A 21,655-nucleotide genomic window follows, 5' to 3' on the forward strand; every position below is an offset into this window, starting at 1 on the left:
AACAGGGATACAGCCTGAGTCCCCAAATGCCAAGCCACACAGAAAGTACAGATTCTTCACCAGGAATCCAGATCTGGGTAGCAATTTCAATGGCCCTTTTTCAAGTAATGTTATAAGGCTGGATCAGGCAAAATCACCATTTCCATTTTATACCTGTCCATTTTAAAAGGCTACAGTATGCTTTAGCACGTTTTTCTCAGCTATTCCAATCACTATTTTAAACTGTACTTACACTAAGTCACAGGAAGAAAGTGTGATTTAGGGAGCGACTGCTCTCCTACCCTATGCTACCTATGTAACACTGTACGTAAGGCACACCCTTCTTTACAGTATGACATATGCAAAGCAGCCTGCTGGATGCTCAGTGAAATCAGGCAGCCCCCGGCTGCGGGGACCTCAAGCAGGCTTTCCCCTCCTTTTCCAGTGTTTCCTAAAATCCTTCCTTGTTCATCCATCCGCCATTCATTCAACAAACTCGGTGCCTGTGGATGCACGAGTAAGACCCCACACACATTGCTTTACTGTTCAGTAGGCGATGTTGGGTCTGTGATGGAAATGCAGCATGTATAGGGAGGATACCCAGAGAGGGTGTGAAGAAGCTTTCCTAAAGGCCTGGCTGGCTGACAAACAGTGGCGGGGTCCACCTCAGACTATGGGAGACAGCGTGCACCCATTCCTGCAATACCACTGGCTAGATGCTGGAGAACTTACCCCCTTAATTGAGACCTAGGCCTTTAGACTGAACCATGCACTGAGAAAGAAAAGGCATGTCCCAAAATAACGGTAACAGAAGCCATCAGTCACAGGGCAAATGCAGGTCTCTTTTTAAAAATTTAAACATTTATTTGAGTACCTTCTAGGAGCCAAGCAATGCATGAGGTCCAGTAGCCAAGGTTCGTAATTCACAGTGCCTTTTAGCATTGAAAGGGCTCTGCAGGCCCCAACACTGACAGAGATGGGGCCGGGGGTGGAGCAGTGTGGATCTGATTCTCCAGTCTCAACCGATAAAATCCAGGACCTTCCAGGCCACAGGTCTGTGCGTCAGAACTGCTGAATCAGAATCTCTGCAGAGGCCTCCCAGCAGCTGTATTTTTTAAGTGCCCCAGGTTACTGTGATCCCTGGCGAGAGAGGAGGACCTCCACCCTAAGAGATCTGGGGACCTGCTACTACCACCTATTGCTCACCTCTCTGAATGTTCATAGTCCAGGCTCAGGGCATCTGTCTCCTCATTCCTCAGACTTGCCGCACCTGCCTGCCTCAGGGCCTTTGCACTTACTCTTCTCTCAAATGCCTCTTCACTTTTCTCCCTCCTTTCCCTCAGTTTATCCAGGTCTCAGCTCAAAAGTTACCTAATCAAAGAGATCTTCTGATCTTCTGACCAATCTATCTGTAAGAGCACCCCAACAACAGCCCACTTAGCCTTTCTTTTTCTTCACAGCACTTATCACCAGCTAATACACCTATTTATCTATATCTATGTTTATTGACTGTTTGCTCCCAATAAAAAAAAAAAATGTAAGCTCCACAATAGCAACAGTTTTGTTTTGTTCAGTGCTATTATCTAGGGTACTTATGACTATAATATGTGCTCACTAAATATTTGCTGAAAGAATGACTACAAAACTCCCCCAAATGACTGGGAATTGCTACTCTAGGGCAGAAGTCAGAAAACTACAGGCTGGGTGTGGGGGCTCACACCTGTAATCCCAGCACTATGCGAGTGTGGATTGCTTTAGCCCAGGAGTTTGAGACCAGCTTGAGCAACATGGTGAAATCCCATCTCTACAAAAAATACAAAAATTAGCTGGGTCTAGTGGCATTTACCTGTGGTCCCAGATACTCAGGAGGCTGAGGTGGGAGTATTGCTTGAGCCCAGGAGGTCGAGGCTGCAGTAAGCCATAATCGCACCACTGCATGCCAGCCTAGGCAACAATGTGAGACCTGTCTCAAAAAATAAAAAATAAAAACCCACAAAACTCTATTAAAAGAGCCAGAATAGTAAATACTGCAGGTTTTGTGGGACATCTCTGTCCTAGCTATTCAACTCTACCACTGGAGAGTGAGCACAGCCAAAGACAATCTGTAAAAGCATGGCTGTGCTCAACGGAAATTCGAATTTCATATAATTTTTAGGTGCTGTGAAGTAGTATTCCTTCTGACTTTTTTCAACCATTTAAAAATTGTTAAAACTTTCTAGCTCTTGGGTCTTACAAAAACTAGCAGTGGGCTGGATGTGGCCTGTGGGCCACAGTTTGCTAACCTCTGCTCTAAGGGATGTAAGAATCACTAGGGTGATTCCAGTCCAGGGAGTTCTTGTCCTTGAAGGAAAATGGCCAGCAGCCACCTATATATAATGCACACTGGAGAAGTAAAGGTTGCAGTCACCCAAGTCCTGGGGAGCAGCATGAAGATGCCTGTGGGCCACATACTCATAGGTGGGATGACTCCTGGATGGAGGAGGAGATTCTTATGGAGGAAGGAGATTCTGTTCATGAACCAAATGTGGTCACCACTGTGTTTCCTTTTATATTATTCCAAGAAAGCTGGGCTGCAGACAGCAGGCAATAAACAGCTGTTCAGAGCATGATGAGGCACAGTGAGGTGCTGTAGCCCAAGCAAACCTGGAAGCACGGGTGTGAGAGACAGATGGGTGAGAGAGGAGGTGGGCAGAGAGTAAATAATGCAGAAGGCAGAGCCCATAGGTCCTGGGGGTGAGGACAGTGATGTCACAAGACAAAAGCACCAGAGGCAGACAGCTGGGGCAGGGGAGGATAGGCTGAGACAAGCACATGCTCCGCTCAAGGCATCCTGTAATAACCCTCAGGAAGATGTCTAACAGGCAAACAGAACCTGGGCGTTTTATGCTGGTTCTAATCACAAAGTAATGGTATCACCACCATCCCACAGTGGAAGACAGACACCAAGAAGCGTCCTGTGACTTAATCAAGGCCATATAGCTAGTGTCCACCCACCCCAGGCCACCTTTCCAAAGGTGAGGCCTCAGTCCAAGGCCTGCGTGACCTGTCAAAGGCGCCAGAGTCCTTCCCATCTGCATGGAAGAAAGGCATCTTATTCATTTCCAAACATATCCTCTAAGGTAATCCTCCATCCTTGAGGCCACATGGCATGTGCTCAAACAAAAACTGAGTGACATCAACATCCATGAAGTCCTCAGGGGGGCAGCAAAGCCTCCTGGAATGTGAAAGATGCCCCCCATTTCAGGCGAATGAATAGCGATTTCCAACCTTCCAGTGCTCAGAGCAGGAACACTTTAATTTAGAGAGGTATTCAAAATGGAAACCTTGTGCAAACAGAGGGCTCCTTAAGCACACTGAAAGTATTACTGGCAGAGAAAGTTCCAGAATGATGCTGCTGCATGCACTCTGATTCTGGACTGTTTGCTGTTCCTCTCAAGCTTTTCTGAACATGTGAGCTGTACCGAAAAGCCTTATCTGAGCCATAACACAGTTTGTCTGCCAAGTGCTTGCAATAAAGCTATGAGGAGTCTTTGTGTATTATACACAAAGGGAGCCTCCAAAGTGACACTTTCAAAGCCTGTCCCAAAATTATTTGGCACACCTTGCATAGGGGGACAGGAAGAGTGTCTCTGTGATCTTCTTTTAAACCTGGGGGACTTGGGCTGCTTAGACCACAAGGAAGAGCAGAAAATACACTATATGAGTCTTTAGATGGTCACAGAGGGCCAGTGCTTCTGCCACATTTGCTGGGACACCTGGTCTCAGAGTCCTGAACCACCATGCATGAAGTCTGACCACCCGAGACCGGACAGCTTGCCTGTGGGCACTCCAACAGCCAAGCCTTGAGTCTGTCCTCAAGGACAAGACCTGCCAGTGAAGAAGTCGCCCCCAAGTGGATGCTCTAACCTGGGTGTGGTCTCAGGCATCACGAAATAGAGAAGAGCCATCCCCATCTCAAATTCCTGACCCACCAAATCCGTGGGTATAAATACAACAGTAACTGTTTTCTGTCACTAAGTGGTTGGTTAAGCAGTGAAACATAACCAGAACCAAAACAGAGCCAGACCTGTCACCACCTTTAATCTATTGATGCTCATATGCCCAGGTCACAGCCCTCAAATCAAGCCAAGTATAGGCTAAATCCCTCCCCACCCACAGCATGCCCTACCAAGTACATCTACGCCCTCCTCCAGTCAAAGACACAGCTGTCCGTTGGGACTGGCCTGCCTGGGTAGAAGTCAAGCGCCAAATCTGAAGTGCTCGGAAAATTCTGATACCCCCAACCCAAGCTGCTCTCCACCTGGTTGAAGTCCTCCCACCACCCCCACAATCTGAACAAATCATCAAGTGTACATAGGAAAGAAGCATCCTTAGTCACCTCCCAAGAACTCCAATCACCCTAGCACTCTGCAAAAGGGCAAATCTTTGACTTGCCTTGGATAAACCCTGAGGTGGCACAACTGAAATGTTGTCTTAAAGCAGGTAAGAATATGCATCATTCTTCTAAGAAGAAAAGCATTCAAAGTTTTGCTTAAGCTGACCAGAAAGTTCAAACTAGAAGATACTGTTCTGTGTTTAATTCTCAAATAAGAAAGGGGGATGTGTTCCTGGGGTGAGGGAGCTTCCCAGTTGCTAGTTCCCACCAAAAGAATGAGCTGCTCAAACATCAGGCATCATGATACGCCGGAGTATCATGGTTGCTGAATGGGGAACCATGCCTACTCCTGAATCTGAAGAAGCCTTAGCCCTAAACCCTGGAGCATGCCCAGCTTAGAGAAGCCTCTGCCGTTGCCCTCAGCCTTCCATGCCTGCGCATATCCTAAGCGGTTACACAGGATCAAAAGTGGCCCAAATAAAAAGGCAATTTGGGGTGCCTGTGCAGGCTCTAGCAACCAGCATGTTCCAAAACTAAAGCAGAGGGCACTTGCTTGTCAGACCTCCCTGTGGTCCTCGCCCTGCTCTCGGCCCTCCAGGAAGGCATAACTCCAATTTCTTGCCTTCAGAAGCAGGCAAGAGAGCAGCCCTCTGCAGCCCCAGCTGGCAGCCTCTGAAATCTGGCTATAAAACCCTTGTTTGTGACTCATACCTTCCCACAGACTTACCTAATAAAATCCTACCAATATTTCCAGGGGGAAAAATTTTGCCCCAAGATGTCACTTTTTTTAAAGTATAGGACACAGTAGGTTTTGCAGAATATCTGCACCTTTAAAAAGTCTTTACACAAAAAATGCCAATGCCAACGTTAAGTGAAAAGGACAACTTGGAGACTTAGAGGATAATACATAAAGCAGGGTCAACGTTTTTGCTTTTTAAAGCTACATGCATTTTTTTTTTTTTTTTTCCCAAAACAGAGTCTTGCTCTGTCACTCAGGCTGGAATGCAGTGGCACGGTCTTGCCTCACTACAACCTCTACCTCCTGGGTTCAAGCAATTCTCCTGTCTCAGCCTCCTTAGTAGCTGGGATTATAGGTACCTGCTACCACACCTGGCTAATTTTTGTATTTTTAGCAAAGACAGGGTTTCATCACGTTGCCCAGGCTGGTCTCGAACTCCAGACCTCAGGTGATCTACCTGCCTCAGCCTCCCAAAGTGCCAGGATTATAGGCATGAGCCACTGAGCCTGGCCTAGCTACATGCATTTTTAAATGTATGTATTTATTTGTTTATACATGCATGTATTTGTTTATTTTAGAAGTCTGGGGACATCAGGTAATATGACCTTCCTATATTTTTGTATTATTTTAATTTCTGCAACTCACAGGAAGAAACTTCTAAACATCTTTTCTAAGTCTGTAGAGGATGCTGAATTGTTCTGTGTAGTCCAGGTAGGGCAATATCATGGTTTTCAAAGTATACTGCAAAATCCCCCAAATTGTAAATTAAATGATAAATTAAAAGCCTATAAACTTGTAAGTCACAAGAGCCAGAAATTCAAATCCATTTACTTACGTACCTCAAGAAAATTTACTACTTTGTTTTAAAAATCTAGATAAAAGAAACTCACTTCCACAGGGAACCCTCTAATGGAGAATAGCACAAATGCTTGTTTAGACCAGAGCTATGCAGTGTCTTCTCAAACTGTACCAGCAGCTCATCTGTGAACTTGCTGGAAATACGGATTCTCAGGTCCCACCCACGGCTCTTGTTATGGTCTGAATATTTGTATCTCCTTAAAATTCACATGCTGAAATCCTAACCCCCAATGTACTGGCATTAGGAGGTGGGGACTGTGGGAGATGACTGGGTTGGGGCAGCAGAGCTCTCATGAATGGGGTCAGTGCCCTCATAAAGTGAGCCCTCACCAGACACTGAATCTACCTGTTGTTTATAAGCCACTCAGTTTGTGGTATTTTGTTATTACAGCTGTAGGGCAGCTCCCAAAGCAGAAACTCTGAGGTGTGTCTTGGCCATCTGGGCTTAGCAAAGCTCTAGGTGATGCTGATGTGGCCCAAATCTGAGACCCCCTGCTATGGGCACCCACCTGTGTTCTCAATTGCTCAGTTCCTCTTAAGACATTCCACATTTTAGAAGTCTGAGGACATCAGGTAATATGGCCTTCCTATACTTTCACATTATTTTAATACAAAAGTATAAATTAAGTTAAATTTAATTCCACATTTTAGTAAGACAAAAACAGAGTCAAACGCCAGAAGAACCACTCTGCACACACCTCCCACGTCACAGGCGCTACTAAATTCTAGCTGCCCCTTCCCCCTCTTCACTGCTCTTCCATAGTGGTTGGTAGATGCTGGCAATGTGTTCTTCCACGTGTCCCCCATTTCTCTGTGCCTGCCGCATGGGGGCCCTGGCCACTGCATCACCAGGTCACCTACTTCCGGGCCTTTCAGTCTACGCATCCCCATGTGGCACTTCTCCTTTCTTTAGATGGTTTGTCCAAAAAGTCTTTGTCTTTTTCCTGCTCAAGATTTCCGAGTTCGCCAGAACATTCTGATCACCTGCTTTCAATTATCAGTCTTGAGCATGCACCCCACATATATGTATATGTACCACTGTATTATGTTCATTATAACAACAGAAATAAACAACATAAAAGGATGAGGCAAAAAGTGTGTGTGTGTGGATCTATATGTAAATGTATGTGTGTATGTGTGTGCATATACATACAAGTGTGTGCACGTGTGTAGATATATACAAGTTACGTGTATGTATATATACAAGTATGTGTACATGTATGTGTATATATGTATGCATATGTGTGCATGTATGTGTGTATATATGTGTGTGTACATGTGTGTATATATAGCGGTTCCACAACCTCTTTCACAATACTCCATGTGGAGTAGGGCCCATGGAGCACACCCTACCGGATCCTAGTGGATGCCTGGCGCTGCTCCCCACTCCCAGTCCCCTTGCCCCTGGACCTATGTCCACTCCTCCATCACCTGCTGCAAGCTGGGCAGTGTAGTTCTCACCACACCCAGTGCTCCCCAGCTTTCCTGAACCGTAGAATGCCTTCCAGCTTCTTCCATCGCATTCGTACTTCCTTACTAGGAAATAATCAGCACCTGATAACTAATGGGCCTTTTCTCTAAAGGACAGCAGGGTAGTGCCAATTAAGCTCGCTCAGCACCAGGTCCCTGTGGACTGGACTGGGCACAGCTTGGGAGCAGGGCTTCACGTTACCTTTGCTCTATGCACCAAAGCCTGGCATGTTCACTGGTGTCCGGCTCTCTCCTCCTCCTGAGGAGCCCAGTCTCCCTCTGTGGCTCTGTGACTCATCAGGCACAAGTGGGGCACTCTCTCCAAGCCCAGGCCAATCCCAGGGCTCCCTGCCTATGTTCCTGGACAGGATGCCCAAGGGACCCTTTGTGATGAGACTTCCACAGTCTCCCCCACCCCACCCCTAAACCCCCACTCTTGCTCAGACTTCAAACCCTGGCCCTTCCCTGAGCCTCTGCACAAAGGCCCTGCCCTGCACTTCTCCTGGTCTGTGGCTCTGTCATCTTTCCTGACCCTATGTGGCCTCACTCCCTCTCAGATGCCCGCCCAGACCCTTTCTTTGTACCACTGCAGAGTCTTCTGCCTGCTCCTGTCTCCAACTTCACAATGAAGACAAGGTTTCTGTATGATTCATTCTCTACATTACTCTGCAAGTTCAGCATTACAGATTACAAGATTTCAATGAGAAGTTTAACATGACTGACCTTGAAATCCCAAGACAGGCTTGAAGGTAAAGCTTTAAAGTTCTAAATATTGCATTCTATCCTTAAGGGGTTTCACTCTTATTCAAGAAGGCTGTAAGAACAACAGTTTGAAGGAATAGGATTTTCCACTAGAAGCCCCCACTCATGCAAAGCCTCCTTTTTGCTTAAATGAGAACACACTACGGTATATAAATCTACCAATGAGTTCTGTGCAACCACAGATTTATGAGCTAGATCTCTGCACTGAAAAAGTTCCTTCATATCTAAAGTAAAAAAGCAAAGCACACACACACAAAAAATCAACACATAAAACCATTTACATTTTAAAAGCACCTAAGACATTCTACAAACATACGATGCAAAGGAAACAAGTAGTAACCCACGGGAAGGTGAACGGGATCAGCTGGAAGGGAGCAATGCTTTCCATAGGCTTCCAGACTGTTTGTTAAAATTATGAATTAAAACTAAGCCCCAGAAAGGTATGTAAAATATCAATGACCTTTGCATCTCACTATCCAAATTATAAACCACCTTAACCACCAAGTACTTTCCCAGGTTCTCCACCTCAACTTAGCACTTGGCCACAACAATACTACACAGAGAAAGCTAGCTGCAGTAACTACTTCAGAAACAGTTACGTGACTAATTCTTAGAGCTGGAAATAAGATACACTGTCTGCAAATCTCCACCTGGGAAAATCAGGTACTTGCAAACATGTTGCACTCACACATATCACTCAAGGCTCTAGTCCAGTGTCACTGTTTAACAAGTGCACATTCAAACATCTCTTCATCTGAAATACCAGAGGATAGCATCAAATTTGGGGAACAGAATAGGGAGAAAGAAATAGGAAGAAAAATTCCAGACCACTTCTGATCTCCAGAAAGCAAAAATGGACTTTGATCCTGTAAATTACTACAGACAAATATCAAATGATAAAGTGGACTCTCCTTCCTCCTCTCCTCTCAACTTCGAAAAATACCAACGAGGCCTGGTGTGGCACGGTAGAAAATGTTGCCTTGCTGTTTCTTTTGCCCTTTTCTACTTAAAGAGATGTAGGCTCCACCTAAGGAAATGTGACAATATTTTATCTCAAATAATAACAACAGAAAATGAAATATACTTCCCTAAGGTTATAAAATGAATAAATCTCCTTAGCTTGCTGATGGAGAGAACAGAGTTATTAAAGAAAAAGAGGGCAACCAGTAAGGGGAATCCCTCCTAGCTCATGGGGGCTCTCACAAGGTGGACTGCGGAGAGGTCACTAGAGTTTCATCCTTCCCATGCCCGTCACCAGTGAGGTATCAGGGCCCTCCTCCTTACGGGCACATCCAGCAGCAGCAGCCCTGTACTATTCCTCCCCTCTGCCAATCACATCCCTGGCTCCTGGCAGGGCTCTGGAACCTCACTGCCGAGTGCCGACACCTCTCTGAAAACTGCTGACAGGCCCCAGCTCCCTGCACACGCTCCCTTCTCAGCAGGCTCCAGTGAGCACCACCGATTAGATTTGAGAATAACCATTCATAATCTATTTTTTGAATGTCTAAGGCAAAGAAAGCTGGGGCAGTCAGGGTGCAGTGGCTCACACCTGTATTCCCAGCACTCGGTGAGGTCAAGGCGAGAGGAGTGCCTGAGCTCAGGAGTTCGAGACTTCCCTAGGCAACATGATGAAACCCTGCCTCTACTAAAATACAAAACACTAGCCAGGAGTGGTGGAATGCGCCTGTAGTCCCAGCTACTTGGGAGACTGAGGCACCAGAATCACTTGAGCCCAGGAGGCGGAGGTTGCAGTGAGCCGATATGGTACCACTGCACTCCAGCTTGGACAACAGAGTGAGATTCTGTCTGAAAAAAAAAAGGCCATAATAAGAAGAAAAAGTAAATTCAGACTTCTCACAACAACTTCTAGGAGGAAGTACTATGATCTAAGCAACCCTGGAGTGCTAATGCTAAGACCCAACATAACATGTAAAGCTCTATTATTTCTTTCAGAAAGTAAGGCACTTTCTCAAAGTTAAGAACAAGATGGGAAAAATGTATACAACTTAAGGATTAATGCAAAAGGCAAAGGAGAAAATTTTTTTTAAAGACAGATAATAACTTCAGGGCTCATTTTATTGCTTACTGTTAAAAACTTTTGTTAGTAATGTATTTGATACTTGATCTTGATGTAGAATGAATGCTAAAGAGAAACCTGATGGAAATACACTTCACAAAAGAAATTACAAAACTTTTCTGAGGGCCAAAAGAAAGGTCTGTCTAAATAGGGGTGTCCAATCTTTTGGCTTCCTTAGGCCACAGTGGAAAGATAATTGTCTTGGGCCACATGTAACATTCACAATAGCCAATGAGCAAAAAAAGAAAGAAAAAAAAAAAATAATGTTTTAAGAAAGTTTATGAATTTGTCTTGGGCTGCATTCAAAGCCGTTTTGGGCCGCATGCAGCCCTCGGGGTGCATTGAGCAAGCTTGGTAAAGAAAAGCTACGTGCTATTTCTGGATGGGAAGGCAATTTAATATGCAGATATGAGGATTCGGATTTTTCTCTTCTTTGCACTTCTCTCTCAGTTTTCTACATTGACCACCTTGTTTTCTTATTTCTCCTGTATTTTGTAATTTTCAAATGGGAGTTTTAAAAATCTTAATAATTGTTTTAACTGAGCCTTTTCATTTTGTATTTGAAAGGGGCAGAGCGGGAAAGAAAGTGAGGTAGGAGTCTAGGAGGACCACTTGCAAACCACAGGACCCACAGGCATGACCCTCAGTCACCGCAGCCGCACCTCAACCCAGAGGGTTGTCAGTGCTCTGGACTAATTCTTTGTGCCTCAGTTTCCCCATCTGTGAAATGGAGAGAACATCTCCCCTCTTCACACCTCGCCACAGGATAGTCGGATGCCACTTCTCTTCCCCAAAGTAAGGGCTGTATTTGAGCATCTGCACTGGTGGGTGGGGTGCGAACAGAGGCAAGGTGAAGCCTAAGGAAGGCAGAGAACGCCTCCTTCAGGGGAGTGGGGTCCTCTCATTGTATTAAGAACCCAGCATGGAAATTTTATCTTTTAAATAATTAGGATACATTGGGGTAAGGGAGCAGGGAATCAGAATTAAATTCTACAGAACAGCAAAAAAAAAAAAAAATGAGAAAAAAGAATAAGATCTTGATTTGGCAATATACAAGTTTTGCTGAGAAGCCCTGTTTATAAGGACACATTATTCACAACGAATGGCCATTTCCACCAGAGCCACCACTAGCCCCAGCCCCCTTGATGGATGTCAGAATAACTTGGTTCTTTCCCTTGGTTACAACTGAGCCATCCTATACCACCAATGTTCTGTTGCTGATAAACCCCAGCTGCCTGCTGGCATCTTAAAAAAAAAAAAAAGCAAGGTCACCCACAGTATATACGTTCAACCAAATTCTAACTTAGAACAGCATGCTTTGCTTTCAATTTCTAAAAATACTATAAAAATATTCAAAGATACTAAGAATAACATTCCAAAATCTCACCACCCTAACAAAATTGTTTTCCTTTTTTAGCACATCCAGACTCCTTCTGAAAAAGACTGCTTTGAAGTTCAAATGTTTTCTGCTGTTGCTCTACTTCAATTATTTATTTTGGTTACAGCAACTCTAAAAAGCTTAGCCAAAAAGGAACTGATGGATTATCTCCAAATTCACTCTTTGCTCTTCTAAATGCAGGGTGATGAGGAAACCCTCGGGCCCCTCGAGGAAAAGTTCCCACTTGCTGGTCGTCACTGCCCTGCTTGCCTGGAAAGAGTCCCTCCTTGTTACAGGTTGCTTTACAACACCTTTATTTCCCTTGGGGCTCATCAAGTGAAGCTATCATCTCTTTAGAGAAATCCCTTCAATTCCTCACAGTATTTAAAACAAATTATTTTTACCTACAAGGTAAAATAAAACAATATTTTCATTTTACAAGTGGAAAAAAAGAGAAACAGAAGGTTAGATAGCTTTCCCCAAGCAACAGGATAAGCTGAATCAGGGTAAGACCACTTCATTCAGAAAAGGGATGACCTGGCCAGGCACAGTGGCTCATGCCTGTAATCCCAGCACTTTGGGAGGCCCAGGCGGGTGGATCACCTGAGGTCAGGAGTTCGAGACCAGTCTGGCCAACATGGTGAAACTCTATCTCTACTAAAAATACAAAAATTCGCCTGGCATGGAGGAATACATTTGTAATCCCAGCTACTTGGGAGGCTGAGGCAGCAGAATCGCTTGAACCCGGAGGCAGAGGTTGCAGTGAGCCAAAATCATACCATTGCACTACAGCCTGGGCAACAAAGCGAGACTCCATCTCAGAAAAAATAAATAAAAAGGAAAAGAAATGGGCTGACCCTGAATCACTCCTCCCCACATTTACCCTTCAGTTAACTCCTAGGACCCATCACATTTGTAAGAAAAAAAGCAAGACAAGAAATTTGCAGTAGGTATTAATGTGGGTTCAGTATACATGGAGAATCTGGTAACTAGCCTCACTTATTCCACATCTATTTGTGAAAGCTCTCCAAACTTCACATCAGATACGTTCTTGACTTCTCAGCTGTCTTAGTCTGTGTTCAGGCTGCTATCACAAATATACTACACACTAGGTGGCTGATAAACAGGAATTTGTTTCTCACAGTTCTGAAGGCTGGTAAGTCCAAGATCAAGGCACTGGCGGTGAGGGATCACTTCCTGGTTCACAGACGGTGTCTTTTTGCTGTATACTCACATGGTGGAAGGGAGGAATGGACTCCCTCAGGCCTCTTTTACAAAGACACTAATCCCACACATGAGGGCTCCGTCCCCTGACCTAATTACCTCCCAAGTACCCCACCTCTTAATGCCATCACTTCAGGAATTAGGTTCCAACATACGAATTCCAGGGAACACAAACATTCAGATCACAGCACTGGCCTGTACATAAGTACCATACCTATCACATACCAGGACCAGAATCCAGCCACATAGCTACAAAAGGTAGGCAGCACAGGAGAGACGCATATCACAAAGCACATTTCAGACCACACTGCCAACCCCAAAATGCAAAACTGATTACACTTTGCCCTGCCCTAATATCTAAAGACTTCAGGCATGTTCATCAAAATCTCTCTCATGCTGCAAAAATTCTTGTGGAAGGCTTACTCATCTCATTAAATCAAGTTTATGTCAGGTCAGACTTCCATATTCTGCCTTTATAAGCCACAAAGATTCCTGCTCCTGGCACTGTGCCACTCCGGCCTCTGCTCATTCCATCACTTTCACCTTTAACTCTACTGCCCAAACTGTATCCCTCTGCTAAATGCCAACTCAATGCCCTGGGTCTTAAGGATATCCTGTTCTCTTCAAGTCCCAGGTCTCGTTTCTCTCATGGTACTCAGCACTTTACCTTGACCACTTTACCTTGTCCATTTTCTTAGGAACTATGGTGGAAAATGGGAAAACTGTTGAAAATAAAGATGCCCAAGTCCTAAACCCTGTTTCTACCCACAGAACACTTCTGATGCCACATGTGTGTGCTTTTCCCATATTACCAACCAATTCTCCCAATCCCTAGACACCAAGCAGGTGGTCAATGATTCCACTCAATTCTGGCTCCTTGGAGAGATGGCTGATTCCAAGTTTGGGGCAAGAAAAGAACAGGATGAGCCTGAAACAGCCTGATATCAAGGAAGTGCTCAAAGACGAAAAGAAGCTATGGGTCCACAGTGACCAAAAAAAAAAAAAAAAAAAAAAAAAAATCACCATAAGTTTAATGGTGTCCCCAAAAATATGTCCACATCCCAATTCTTAGATTTTGTGATTGTTATCTTACCTGGCAAAAAGGTCTTTGCAGATGTAATTAAAGATCTTAAGACAAGATTATCCAATTAGGCTCTAAATCTAGTGACAATGTTCTTATAAGAAACACCCAGGAGAGATTCACAAGGCAGAAGAGGAGGAGGTCATGCCACCACAAAGGCTGGAACAGTGCAGGCAAAAGACAAGAAACCCTGGAGCCACAAAGAGGCCTTCTGAGGCAGCTCAGCCATGCCAACACCTTGATTTCAGACTTCTAGCCACCAGACTGAAAAGTAAAAAAACTTCTCTTGTTTCAAAGCCACCTAATTTGGGGTAATTTGTTATAGCAGCCACAGGAAACTAATAGAGTAAGAGAAGAAAAAGGGAGGAAAAGTTCTTTTCAAAACAACACCAGTTAATAAATAGTAAAAGATTTACAAAATTAGAAAATCACTAATTGCAATCCCCAACATAAGAACTAGTCCAGGCAAGGATTGCCAATGGACATGAAATGCACTGGCTAGAATTAGCACAGGCTCTAAGAATCACTCCACAGATTGCATACTGCAAAAATGTACTTTTAAAATGAAGAAACATAGAGGTCATTCCTTCCAGGGGTCAAGTGGGACCAGCCCAGACACTACGTGTTCCTGAATTGTTATAAAAATGTTTAACTGGACTTGATCATAAGGAAACAATCAGGTAAACCCAGAATGTAGGACATTTACAGGACAACTTGGGCTTTTCTATGTATACATACATACATATATATATATATATATGTATATACATGTATACACATAAATATATATATACACGCATGCACACACACACATATATAGGTTAATGTCATGATCAACAATCAAACAAAAAAAAAAAATCAGGCTATTATGGCTCCAGAAATTTAGAGACATAAAACCAAATGCAACACGTAAATCTTAACTGGATCCTAGATTTTAAACTAAACCAAAAAAATGTTTTTAATTAGCTGGGCATGGTGGCACATACCTGTAGTCCCAGCTACTCAGGAGCCTGAGGCAGGAGGATCACTTGAGCCCAGGATTTCAAGGCTGCAGTGAGCTAAGATTATGCCACTGCATTCTAGCCTGGTCAACAGATTGAAACCCCATGTCAAAAAAACAGAAGCAAAAAAAAAAATCTCAGAAAGGCTATGAAAGTCATATATGGTAGAATGGGGGAAAATTTAAATACAGACTACATCTTAGATGATATTATTTTCTTCTTTAGGGCATTATAATGGTCATGAGATTATATAGATTAATACCTTTATTATATGGAGATATATCTAAAGTACTTGAAAATGAAGTACTGTTATGTCTGCACCTTTCAAATATTTCAACAAAAAAAGTATATATAAGATATATACAAAATGAGTGAGAGAAAGACAAATGTGGAAAAAATGTAGACAACTGGTAAATCTGGGCAGAGAGTATTTGGGTGTTCCTTAAATTATTCTTTTAGTAAAGACAGAAAATCCGCATAGATATTTTGAAAATGTTGAAAATTCACAATTTCCAGGTTGTGCCTTCAACCCCCAGGCTCCTATAGGCCTAGGAGGATCCCAGTAACTTGCATTTGACAAGCCCAAGTTTATCTCATGCTCAGGTCAGTCTGGGAACGCCACCAGTACTAGCTTGTTTGCCTTTAGCTGTCTGCTTCCCCCCAGGGCCCTCTGGCATCACAGTGATATCTAACTTGCTGCACATCCTCCAAGGCAGAGGCCAACAATTGGATTCCAAATGAATTTATGAGGGCAATTCCCAATCATGCAGGAGCTGATTACATTAAGGACAAAACTATACTATAACCAAAGAACCTCAGAGAAGTTTGAAGTCTGTTACCATAAACACAAAGCTAAGGCATAAAACACTCTTTTATATGGTTTTCAGGCTTTATCTCTTTTCTTTTTAAGTAACACTGACAGGAAAGAAAGGTACCACAACTAAAATGCCACTACAACAAAATCCTTGATACACCAAAATTACATAAATGTTACTAGATGTCACAACTCGAATTTCCTTTTTTTTTGAAAGGGAGTTTCACTTTTGTTGCCCAGGCTGAAGTACAATGGCACGATCTTGGCTCACTGCAACTTCTGCCTTTGTATTTCTAGTAGAGATGGGGTTTTACTATGTTGACCAGGCTGGGTCTTGAACTCCTGATCTCAGGTGATCCACCTGCCTTGGCCTCCCAAAATGCTGGGATTACAGGCGTGAGCCACCACACCCAGTCTTAACTCTGATTTTCAAAGTCTAAAGGTGAAAAGATAATGGTTCCTAAACCCCACTAAAATATCAGAAAATGTCTTTTGTCTTTTGATTTCTTTTCTTTTCTTGAATACAGGCAATCTATTTTCCTCCCTGCCTCTCCCTCCATGTCCCTCCTCCCTGATTTCTTTTTTGTTCTTGTTGTATAAGAAATCAATCCACATGGATAGGGAGAAGGGGAAGGGAGAACAAGCACCAAAATGCTGCTGGATGGGGGAAAGAAGATGGGTGAATGTGGGGGCATGGAGAAGGCACAGACACGGCGGGCAGTGGAACAGCCCACTTATACCTAGACAGGGTCAAGAACTGGCCAGGCCTGGCGAATCTGCAATGGGTGGGGAGGCAGCAGAAACAGGACGTCTGATTTCAAAGATGTCTAAGAAACAGGACAACTTCCAGCTTCTGTCCTGCCCTGCCAGAAGACAGGTGGCTCCATTCTCGGCAAAGAGTGGAATCAGGGTCTCTGAAAGGGGAGCCCACATCCCCCAGGACAATCAGGTTACTGATTAGGCTGCAGCTCTGCACCTCCCCATCACCGGGCTCCAAGATGCAGGTAGCCAAGCATTCCCTTCTTGCAGGGACCAGGGAGAGTCTTGTGACAGAGCCCAGGAGGACTGACCTGCAGCACTGAGGTCAGAAGACTCCAACAAGGAAAGGTTCAGCTCACAGCAGGCACCGTCCATCCCCACTGAGTCCCCCACTCTTAAACACGAGCAAGCCATCTGAGGAGAGCTTCACACAGAAATGAGAAGACAGCTTAGAGGAAAGAGATCATTCAGTGAGGAGAAAAGAAACAAAATTTGTGAAAATCAAGAGAATATACCATGAAATGAAGACCATGTTTTAGTTTTTAATAAAAGTTCACAGAACAAAAAAGAATTCTTGTACATGAAAAAGTATGGCAAAAATAAAGTGCAAAAAAAATCACTAGAAGAGTATAAATATGAAAATAAGGAGGTTTCCCAAAAGCAAAACAACTTTAAAATGGCAGAAAACAGGAAATAAGAGGATTGGTCCAGGCAATCCTATTAACAGAATAGTCGTAATTCCAGAAAGAGATAAAATAGAAAAAATGTGAGGGGAGAAAATCACCAAAGAACAATTCAAGAAAATTCCCAGAACTGAAGAATTAAGTGTTTCTGGATTGCCAGGGCACAAAAATGCCCAATATGCTGGATAAAATACACCAAGGCCCAGCACTGTGGCTCTCAGAACACCATGGATGTTGGATGTATCAGTCAGGGCAGGCACTGTTAAACTGCAGCAATGAGTAGCCCAAAAGCCCTCAGAGGCTTAAAACAACAAAGATTTATTCTTTAAGTTTATTTCAATCAAACAGGGTCATGGGGTGGGTGGAAAGAGGCTCTGCAAGCTGAGCGAATCATTGTCAAGCTGAATTCAGAACCAAACTAGAAGAAAGGAAACTCTGGTGGCAACTTAACACTCGCAGATAAGTGCAGGCCCAGAATTGGACGTAGCACTTCTGTTCAGCTCCCAAGCAGGCCACTGGCACAACAACCATGTCAGGCCATCAAGCTCAGGGAGTGAGGAAGAGAGGGCAGTCCTACGAAGAGCCTGGGGGTCAGAGGGCTGGACATGTGTGGTGAACACTGACTACCAGGGGCAAAAGAAAGACTCTACAATCTTCAGAAAGAGAAGGACTGGCTTGAAACTCTCCAACAATACTGGAAGCCAGAAAGGATTGGATCAATGCTTCAAAAATTCTCAAGGAACTTTTTCTCTATAATTCTACATTATCAATTTATCAGACATGAAGGTAGAAAATATACTTAAGGGTAAAGTCTCAAAATTCACCTTCTATCACACCCAAACCAGGGAGTGAAACAGGAGGGAGTCAGGAAGAGGAAGTCAGGAAACAGGAGCCCTGCAGTGGGCAGGTCCAGGATGACATGCGTGCAGGTGGTGAGGCTGGCAGCTGGTCGCCAGGTACACGCACCAGTTGCAGTAGAAGGCTCTGGGGCCCTTCTTCAGGAAAGGGTGCTGACAGAGGGCTATCCTGATGCTTGTGAACATGGTGGGGGACGACATGACAACTGGCGAAAAGTCTGGAGTTGGATCTGTCATACTACGTAGAAAGCAAGCAAATTGAAACACCAGCCAACCCGCTGGAGAAAACAAAAAGTAACATACAACATGACTCACTAGGAACAGCATTTACACAGTCATGCTTGTAAACAATGCATGTTGGTCTCTGTGAGATTATACCACATCTACATAAGGAGGGTGGAGAGCCTGTACGGGGGCAAAGAGAACAAGAAGTCATCTCCCAAAGAACAAAGTCACTAGGTAATATGTACAATTGAAAAATCAGGCCAGTGATTCAAAGACACAAAAATAAATACCAAAATAATCAGCTAGAAGAAGTGAAGTGCCTGCTTCTGGGGAGAGGGAAATGGTGGCAGGGGATACTGTTTGGCCCTGCAGAGGCTATTTAACTTTTAAAACTATATGCATGTTAAAAAATAGTAATACATTAAAGGTAATTCAAGCTAAGTCTGCCCAGGAGCTACCTAGTAGGTTGGCCTGATTTTTGATTCAGTACAAAGGGTAGTCACAGTTCTTTCAATGAGCCATTAAGACTGCTATAAGTGCTACAAGAGCTGAAACACATAACACAATCCCTGTCCTCAGAATCAGGATTTCATTGAGGAAAAAAACCCAACATATGAATGGAAACAAACTCAAGTATGATGCATGGAAAAGAATTCAAGTACAATGCAAGGTGGCAGATGGTCAACCCCAAGACATGGAGAAGAGTTATGTGGTAGTAAGAAAAAGACTCAGGGCCAGAGTAGGTAACAAAGACTGGGAAAGACGTAAGGGGTAGAAGGAGAAAGGCTAACAGAACTTGAGTTCTGTTCCTGGAACAGAGAGGGCATTTCTGCAACTAAGACTGGCTAACACTGAGGTGTGTATAATTGGGAAGTATGGACAGTTTTTTCAAACAGTGGTGAGATTTTACTTGTAACAGGGAGGGTAAGATTATGAATCAGGAAAAGCAGAGATTAGAAAATACAGGCATCACTGTCGAGGGACTACATTTTCAGCATCCTTGTGTGTTATCAATCACAAGTATCAGTCACAAGCCCTGTAACATTTTTCCCTGCAGAGTGGCTCAGACTTAGCATATCTGCTCCTTGTTCACACTGCCTCCACGCTGTCTTAAACCCCTCATAGCTAAAATCATCCAAGTCATGGGCTGCACCCCAGGTCTGCCTCCCTGCTCTGGCCCATCTATCTGGGCAGCCTCATGGTTGTACTTCTATTTTCACACTCCTACGACACTATCCTTCTTTGCCTTCCTAGAATACTCCCTGCTCTTGGCTGCCGCAGGACCTCTGCACTCACTGCTCCTCCTAGAACACACTCCCTCCTATGACTTCCCTGTTAACTCCTACATAAACCTTCGATTCTCAGCTCACTTTTTGATTCCTCAAGAAAACAAAAGTCCCTGATTGCTCTCACTCAGGAGTTCCTGCCACAGTTCCCAAACATTCCTTTCCCTCAGACCAGTCTGTAATTTAACCTTTATTTGGGTGATTATCCAATTCATGCCCACCTCACCATCTTGGCCAGTGGTTCTCAAAGTGGGGTCAGGCTACAGCAACAGCATACAGAAGAACCTATTAGCAATGCAGATTCTCAGGCCACATTCCAGACCGACTGAATCAGAAACTTGAGGTGGGAGACAAGCAGTCTGTGTTTTTAAAACCCCCCTTAAGTCATTCCAATGCATGCTCAAGTATGAAAACCAATGTGCCAGACTATGTGATCCATGGTCTGTATTATCACAGCACAGAACAGGTGTTTTTGTACCCCATGGTGTCCCCTGGTGCCATGTTCAGCAACAACAGTAAGGACTCGGTAAGATTTTCTTGTCGAATGACTGCTTAAAAAAAATCTTTGCGTGGCTCTATAAATCCCCTACTTTATTCATTGTAAACCCTTACGTCTAACTTTAGAATGCCCCAAAATAAACACTGAAACTGCAGACCAAAGACCTGGGTCAGCACCCATCCTAGCTCCTGCTCCCAGGTCTTTCAGGGTTCAAATTTTGGCCCTCCATCTCTTACTATCTGTGTGATCATCCATAAACTTCCTAATCTCTCTTGGCCTTAACTTTCTCACCTCTAAAATAGTAATCATTATAGCATCGATATCCCAGAGTTGCTGAATGATTGAGACAATGACACTAAGAATCATGACTGCACATACACAGTTAAGCACTCAACAAATGTAGGTATTATTATTGCCATAATAATAGTTATTCAACTTTAAATGCTCTTTCCTCTTGGGTCTCAGCTTTCTTACTCAAGATTGACCACACACACTTCAGACTAGTTCTTCCTCCCTTGCAAAAGTACTCACATCTAACACCCAATTGGGGCCTGAAACCTCCGCTAGCAACCGGGAGTCCTGCTGGGGCTTTCTGGCTCCACCTCCTGAACAGCTGGGCTGTAGCAGACAGGCTGGATCTACTCTTACTTGCTTTCCTAGAGTTCAACTGAAGTCACTCCAGCCAAGTGAAGTCCCCATTTACCTTGGGAACCAGATCTTGGTAACTCAACAGGTTATAGGTGGTTTCATTTCAGTGTGTGTCTGGGTGGTTAGCATTCAAACTCAGCTCACACTGGAAGCTATTTCTAGTCCAAATTTGGTACTTGGTAATGTGTTAATAGCAGCAATTAAAACGTATTCCCAACGAACAGATCTTAAAAACGACAGTTTCTGACTTCCCTAATATGCAGAGGGTCCACCACCTGCCTGCGAAGTGCCCCTTCTGCCCTGTCTCCAGGCAGCACGCTGTGAGTGATGACAAAAACGAGACCCGCACACAGCGAAGCCGCGGGCACGCCCCGCTCGGCCACTGAGCTGCCTGCCTGCTGGGCCCGGCAGCCCAGCCCCGGGGAAAACACCTGGAATGGGGGTGCCCCAGCGCCCAGACACCTGGGCACAGCCGCGGGCCGGGGGGCGCCCACACTTGGCTCCCCAAGAGTTAAACGCTGAGTAATTTTCCCGAGGAGCAAACAGTCGGAGCGGGGACTCTGCCAACCGCCACAGTATTTTTATCCGACTTAAGCAACGCCGCGGCGCGACCGCGGGTGCCCCCAAGGGTGTCCCCGCGCGGCACGCTCCGGTGTCGGCGACAGTGACCCTCGCCGGCTGCCAGCGCGACGTGGACAACAGTGCCGCCGCCGAGTCCCTCGCGCCCGAGCAGGAGGCAGGGACCGGGGGCCGCCCGAGGACGACTAGGGGCCCCTGAGCCCGAAGTCCGAGCTCGGGCCTAAGCGGTCGGGGGTGTGCGCCCAAGTTGGCCCACCGATTTGCTGCAAGAGTGGAAAGGGATGGGAGCAGAAAGCGCCGGTCCCACCAGGGCAGGGAGCAACGCGGGCTGCAGGGCCGCCCCAGGGCCCCGCACCGCCGC

At 44.7% G+C, this 21,655-nt stretch overlaps 1 protein-coding gene across 2 annotated transcripts in view; it reads right to left on the reverse strand.

Annotated features, from left to right (window-relative positions):
* UXS1 (UDP-glucuronate decarboxylase 1) overlaps positions 1-21,655 on the reverse strand; it is a 94,235-nt gene that overhangs the window by 72,361 nt on the left and 219 nt on the right. The gene's annotated exons all lie outside the window — the stretch shown is intronic.

This window comes from Aotus nancymaae, unplaced genomic scaffold (assembly GCF_030222135.1).
Source record: "Aotus nancymaae isolate 86718 unplaced genomic scaffold, 86718_ANA_hifiasm-v0.15.2.pri h1tg000155l, whole genome shotgun sequence".
Taxonomy (NCBI): Eukaryota; Metazoa; Chordata; class Mammalia; order Primates; family Aotidae; genus Aotus; species Aotus nancymaae.